Here is a 6897-nt window from a genome sequence, read left to right as displayed (position 1 = left end):
ATCAATCTGGCAAAGTGCACTCAGGTAGAATGCCTCTCGGGGAGTGATCCCTGGCAGCCATATTGTTCGGAGGAAAGGGATTGCTCCATCTGACGAGCTCATAAATGTTTATTAAAGAGCTTTTCTGCCAGTTTACAGGAAAAGCAGCTGTGTTGCAGCAATGTTGGTAATTGACTTCTCAATGATATTGTGGTACAGCTTTTGTGGGATAATTGAACTGTAGGATTTTTTAATTTTTTTTTTTTTTTTTTGCTGTGAAAACAGGATTGGAACACCTGTATGGCCAACTAGCCAAACACTTGATCAGCATCTCTTGACTGACACAGCAAAGCTAGGATTGTTCAGTTCAGGGGAGTTTCCTGCAGTTCACTGGGAAGCACATAGCTTGTTGCTTCCCAACATTTTTCATGTTGTCTCACCACCCTATTCTCCTTTGAAGTGGAGGCAAAGGGTTTTTTTTTTTCTTTATGAGCTATTTTTCTGTTGATGAGAAAATATTGTGTATTCTTGTATACACAACGCTACACTGACAAGCAATCACAGAATAAAAATGACTTGGTTAAGTTAGGAGACATTCTTTTGTTAATGCTGCAGTATCCACAGTCAAATGCCTTATTTCCCTTAGTTTTTATTAGTGTTTTCATTTTCACAGCCACAGAGTTCCAGTTTGAGATTTCCAAATCAAAATGGTATTTACAAAGGTTGTAATGGCAGAATCTATTGCAAAAAGACATTTCCAGTTAGACAGTATTAATAATGCTGGTATTGACTGTGATTGTTGCCATTGACCAAGTGTCTCAGAAGAATGTCTATGTAATAGAAACAATTTACCATCAAAAACATGTAGGAAAAAATAAAAAACAAACAAACAAAAAAGCTTTTAACTTAAAAGTATATAGAAAAAAATGTGATTTAGATTTTGTTCATTCTCAACAATTATTGCCTAATGGTAACATCTTTAAAAACAGATAGACAAAAACAGAGTGGCTTACTTTGTAAGCAATTTAAAACTACAGTGTATATGGGTTTGTAAGAACCTGCTGTAGAACATACTTCTGTACACATTTTAAGGAATAAGATCTAGCTTTAGAGATGTAATGCTAAAATATTAATCCTACTCACAGTTTCATTTTTTTAGAAAAATATATTCTTGGAAAATTGGCCATTAATTGTGAGCACATTAATATTGACTTTGGTGGACTTACACTAGAGCTGAATTTAGTCTGTGGGAATTACAGTTTTGAGGAAATTTTTATTCAAGATTATGCTTTTGGATGAGATAAAACAATGTCTTAGGACAAAAGTCAGCCAACTTGCTAAATCTTTCTAATGTACTATTTTGGAAACTAGAGAGAAAAATTCTTCATCAAAATGCTTTGCAGATGTGAGAAATGCTCATAGGTTGAATTTCCTTATGGATTGTCTACACAAGAATGTTTTCCTCATTTAACTTAAAGTGTGATTTTAAAATGATTTCATTAACCAGCACAGAGGGCTGTGTGGACCCTCTTATTTTGGATTAAACTGCTTCTACTTCAGCTTTGGTTAAAATAAGCCTGGTTTAAATTACAATCTAGCCCCACTGCCTGCCAGACCTGCACCATCCAGGCCTGCAGGGTGCTGCAGCCTCCTGCCAGGCCTGCCATCCCCCAGGCCCATCTCCAGGCAGCTTCTGGCCAGCAGGGCCAGCTCCACGTGTCTGTAGCCCACCCCCATCTGCCTGACCAGAGCCTGCAAGTGCTACGGGGCATTGCCTCTGCTGCATATCTCTGCCCATCCCATGCTGTGCCCCTGTGCTGGGTGGTGCAGGCAGCTACCCAGACCTGGCAGCACAGGGACAGCTGTGCAGAGGCATAGAGAGCCAGTGTGAGATCCCCAGTGGTGTCCTTCTCAACCATGCTCATGCCCACACCTGTGCCCACCACCTGGGGTTCCAACTGGTCACAGGAGGAGACTGGTGTGGGCCACCATGCCCAACCACAATCATTGATCCAGGAGTGTCCACAAGTCCATGCCTTTTATGCAGCAACTGATAGAGATCCTTTCACCCTGGGACCCAGGCTGCAGCTGTACTGTTTATAGCAGCATGGGCAGCCTACCCGAGCCCCTGCCTTGGCTTGGCACCTGTGGTGACATGTCACCAGGGAAGGGCCCCTTGGGCATCCAGCAGCCCATCCCACTGAGCTCCCTAGCTCTGGTCTCCACCAGGACAGTGCCTGCCTCAACAGCTTTGCAGCCCCAGGCCCAGCCATGAGGCATGACCAGCCACAACACTGCCAGTCACCAGCAGTGCCAGCTCTTTGCCAGGGGGGGCCTCCAGGCAGGTGCCTGCGTGCCGTGCCCCACCATCCAAGGACACTGCCCAGAGTTGCCCACCATCACCATCATCCAAGAATGAGTGAAGCTGCCAGCCATGCCAGCCCCAGCCATATGGTAAGCCCCAACCTCCCCACCCCTGACCCTCCCCCAGCCATCAGGTTTTGGTCTGCCCACCTTGTGAGCCTGTCCAGGTTGGCCTGTATCCCCAGCCTGTCCTCCAGTGGGACCACCTTCCCCCATAGTGTAGCGTCATCCATGAACTTTGTCAGTTTGCAACTGACACCCAAATCCAGATCATTAATGAAGATGTTGAAGAGTACTGGCTCAAGTACTGAGCCCAGAGGGATACCACTGATCACCCTGAGGCATGTTGATTTGCTCCCATCAGCTAATACTCTTTGAGTTTAACCCCGAAGCCAGTTTCCCCAGCCATCAGAACATGAGGTGGTCGAGGCCGCAGTTCTCCTTCCTAACCATGAGGACATCATGGGAGACCAGCTCAAAGGCTTTCTTGAAATCCAGATATATGGCATCAGCCTCATCTTCCTTGTCCAGGCAATGCGTTACCTGGTCATAGAAGGAGATGAGGTTTGTCAGGCAAAACCTTCCAGCAACAAAGCCATGTTGGCAGGCACTCAGAAAGTTGCCTTCTGTTAGCCTGTTGCTGATGGAACCCTTGATGATTTTCTCCAGGAGTTTTCTAGGGATACATGTCAAAGTAATCGGCTTTCTTCCTTTCTTGAAGATTGGGACCACGTTGGCTCTTTTCCAGTCTTCCAGTACCTCTCCCAAGCACCACGAGTTCTCAGATATCTTCACCATAGGGCATGCTATGATGTCCGCCAGCTCTTTCAGGACTCTCGGGTGCATTTCATCCAGGCCTGCAGACTTATGGATGTTGAACTTCTCGAGGTGTTCCCTCACTTGATCTATGTCAATTGTGGGCCCAGCTCTTGCCTTCTGGATGCTTTGCATACTGTCCAACAGGGTCACCCCCTTGGGCAGGTGGAAGACAAATGCAAATTAGTCATTTAGGAGACTGGCCTTTTCCTGAGCATCAGACGTCAGCTGCCCCATTTGATCTAGCAGGGGTCCAATATTGCCTTTGTTCTTTCTCCACTTTCCCATATATCTGAAGAAGGACTTTGTGTTGTCCTTGATTCCCATGGCTAGCCTGAGTATGGTTTCTGCCTTGGCTTTTCTGATCCACTCTCTACAGGTGTGGGCTAGTGCTGTGTAGTCCTCCTTGGTGATGATTCCTGTTTTCCATTTTGTGTAGCCTTCTCTTTCTAGTTTCAGGAGGTCCAAAAGTTCCGTATTGAGCCAAGGGGGTTCCCCAACCTGCTGACTGCATTTCCTGTGGAACAGAATGGACTTTCGTTGTGCTTTGCCATTCCTCCTGGACTCCCCTTTCTAAGGGGCCATGGTCTCTTAGTGCCTGATTGACCAGTTTCCTGAGTTTGAGAAAGTCAGCCTTCCCAAAGTTGAAGATTTCTGTTTTACTGAGAGATTTGCCTTCCCTGCATTGGACAGAGAAAGTGATCACTTCATGGTCTCTGTCACCAAATTTCCCCTTGATCCTCAGATTACTCACCAGATTATCCCTTTAGGCCAGAACCAGATCTAGCAGTGACTTTCTCCTAATTGCTCCATAGACCTCTTGTGTTAAGTAGATCTCATCATTGCAAGTGAGGAAGCTACGCAACTGGTCAGATTTGACCGTTTGCTCTTTCCATGAGATGTCAGGGAGGTTGAAGTCTCCCATGATGACTATGCATTGGGAGCATGCAGCCTTAGCCAGTTCCCTATTGAATTCACAATCCAGCTCTTCCTCTTGGTTGGGAGGTCTATAATAGACTCCTACAGTTATATCCCCTCCCCCATACTCTCCATATTTTAATCCAGAGGGTCTCAAGATGCCCTCCTTGGTTGCTAAACTTGGTTTGAAGGGAAGTGTACTGCTTCTTCATGTAGAGAGATACACCCCCACCTCTCTTCCCAACATGGTCTCTCCTGTACAAGGTATAGCCTTCTATACCTATGGACCAGTCACAGGTGGAGTCCTACCAGGTCTCCATTATCCCTCTCTACAAGATCATAATCTTTGTCACTCAGGAGAAAGGCCAATTCCTGCTGGCATTTGTGTACACATAGCTGAGCCTGCCATGGGAAGCCCTGGGCTTCCCTGTGAGCTGGGACATGATTTTTATTTGGGCTGTCATTGAAATAGGTTCCCTTCCAGCCCCTTACAGTCTATGAATCTGTGAAAAATGTGTTTTATTTCAAAGTGCCTGCCACCATTTTTTTCAGTGCAGAGATGCAGATACACATGATGTGGAAGACTGCTGAAATCTGTCAATTTCTGTGCACCAGCAGACTCGATTAATTGTGCCACTCTTCTATAGCTACGCTGTTCTTATCAATTCACCCACTCAGATTCAGTGATACTTTGATCTTATATGTCCTTTCTTTTATTTCCTATTGCTGTGTTTTCCCATCTATAGAAAGGGAAACATTTTTAGTAATATTACTAAATTTAAGTAATAATTTAAACTAAACCATGTTCTAGTCTACCTTTTAAAAATGTTTTTTTTAATGTTAAAACACATATTGATATTGATGATGAGACTCTCTGGTCCAGCTGAAATGGGCTATGGTACAAATTTATACAATGTGTGTGTGTGTGTGTGTGTGTGTGTGTAAGCAACCTTTGCATCTCCCTTTAGTTTTACACCATCAGGCCCTAGTACTGTCTTATGAAAATTAGAAAAAACTGAGCATTACTCCAAGGCAGAATCCTATTCACCTTATGTGCCCAGATAGCAGTTACCCAATTTTACTTCAATTTTTGGCACAGTTTGAAATTCTATTCTATTTACACTGTGGGCACACAAGCACCCATATAGCTACAGAACATGCTTACATGTCCATACTTGAGTGTAAGTCCTAGCTTTGTAAACAGCAGGGAAAGAAAGGCCATCCTAGTATGGCTGTCTAACTGGTGGCTCACAGGCCACATGAGACTCATGAGGGCTGGTACCTGCCTTTCCTAGTACCATGCCAGTACAGCCCACCAAACAGGGGGCTGTGCGCTGTCTTCACAATGGAGGGGAGGGATCCCAGGGCAGGGACTGCCCCCACACCATGCAACCCAAGTGGTGTGTGATTTGGGGACTCATGCCAACATCACATGTGGCATCCAGCAGTGCTGAAGCTGGATAGCCCAGTCCTAATGGATTCACACAGAAAGCCATAGACCTGGGTTGAGAGCCCATGAGGGGTTCGAACCTACCTGCCTGACTACCAACAATTATCAGTTGCTGTTCTGAAAATAGGGGATCATCTAGATGCCATGACAAAGTCCTTTACTGTTTCCATGAGAAGGTGGTAACACAGAAGCCCTGAGAGCAGCCCACTACACTGAGGAAATAATGAGATGGCCAAAACTGCTGGATCCACACAGCTGCTTTTAAGAAGGTGCAACTCAGCCATGGTGGTATGGTGAATCAACCTTTAGGCAGAGAAAATGTGTTTGCATTAACACAGTGCTCACCAGAAATAGTCACTTCCTTCCCCTCACAAAGCTGCAGTCACCAAAACTACCAATTTTTCCCCTAGAACTGCTGTTTGTGTATACTACACTAATGCATCTGTGAACAGCACAACAGTAGTTAGGACACAATTTAAAGAAATATTTTCTAAAATAGTAATAGTTTTAAAATAGGACTTCATTCATAGTTTTACACTGGCTTAACAGTCAAAATTTGCAATATGCCTATAGAAAGGAGAAATAATCAGGAAGCCTACAAAGTAATTGGCTTTTCATGAAAAAAAAATCCTTTTCAGTGGGCATTTGTATTAAGTCCTCTTTTCTACTGTATTTAGTCATATAAGCAGAATGATGTAGTTTTTAAAGATTTACTTTCCTTTTAAAAACAAACAGAAAAAATGTCTTTCATAGATTCATAATTGCTAGAGTTGGAAGGGACCTCAACAGATCATTGAGTCCAACCCCCTGCCTAGGCACGAAAGAGTGCTGGGGTCAGATGACCCCAACCAGCTGCCTATCCAGCCTTCTCTTGAAGACCCCCAAGGTAGGGGAGAGCACCACTTCCCTTGGAAGCACATTCTAAATTTTTGCCACCCTTACCATGATGAAAAAGCAACAAGCTACCACCTGAACAGGGACTTGAACCCTGGACCCTCAGATTAAAAGTCTGATGCTCTACCAACTGAGCTACTCAGGCTTATATGAAGGTACTGCCCAGCACCCTACTCATGGCAGAATTGCCCTTGACTAAACCCTCCCAAGCAAGTGTAATTAGTGAGTGCCATCAAAGTTTTCAAAACATCAAAAACTAAAGGAAGACTTACTAAGCCAGGTACATTTGGGCAAATCTTATTTTTAAGCCAATTTCATGATTTTCAGTGGCCACATCTACATGAGAAACTGACTTCACAGTTGTTACTTGTTACTGCTTGGTAGTACTGCACAGTAGTGTCACATCATGCTCCATACCATGTGACACTACTGTGCAGTAGTAATGATCTACTGTGCAGTCAGTGTCTCGTATAGAC

General features: G+C 44.4%; 1 non-coding gene across 1 annotated transcript; it reads right to left on the bottom strand.

The window, feature by feature from the left end:
• Positions 1-6493: 6493 nt before the first annotated feature.
• TRNAK-UUU lies at positions 6494-6566 on the bottom strand. Its single transcript has one exon. It is a non-coding gene; the product is annotated as a tRNA-Lys (tRNA).
• Positions 6567-6897: the final 331 nt, after the last annotated feature.

This window comes from Gavialis gangeticus, unplaced genomic scaffold (assembly GCF_001723915.1).
Source record: "Gavialis gangeticus isolate Ggan-Ray unplaced genomic scaffold, GavGan_comp1, whole genome shotgun sequence".
Lineage (NCBI taxonomy): Eukaryota > Metazoa > Chordata > Crocodylia > Gavialidae > Gavialis > Gavialis gangeticus.
The sequence above is the reverse complement of the archived record's forward strand: the minus strand, read 5'-3'. Positions and strand labels throughout refer to the sequence as shown.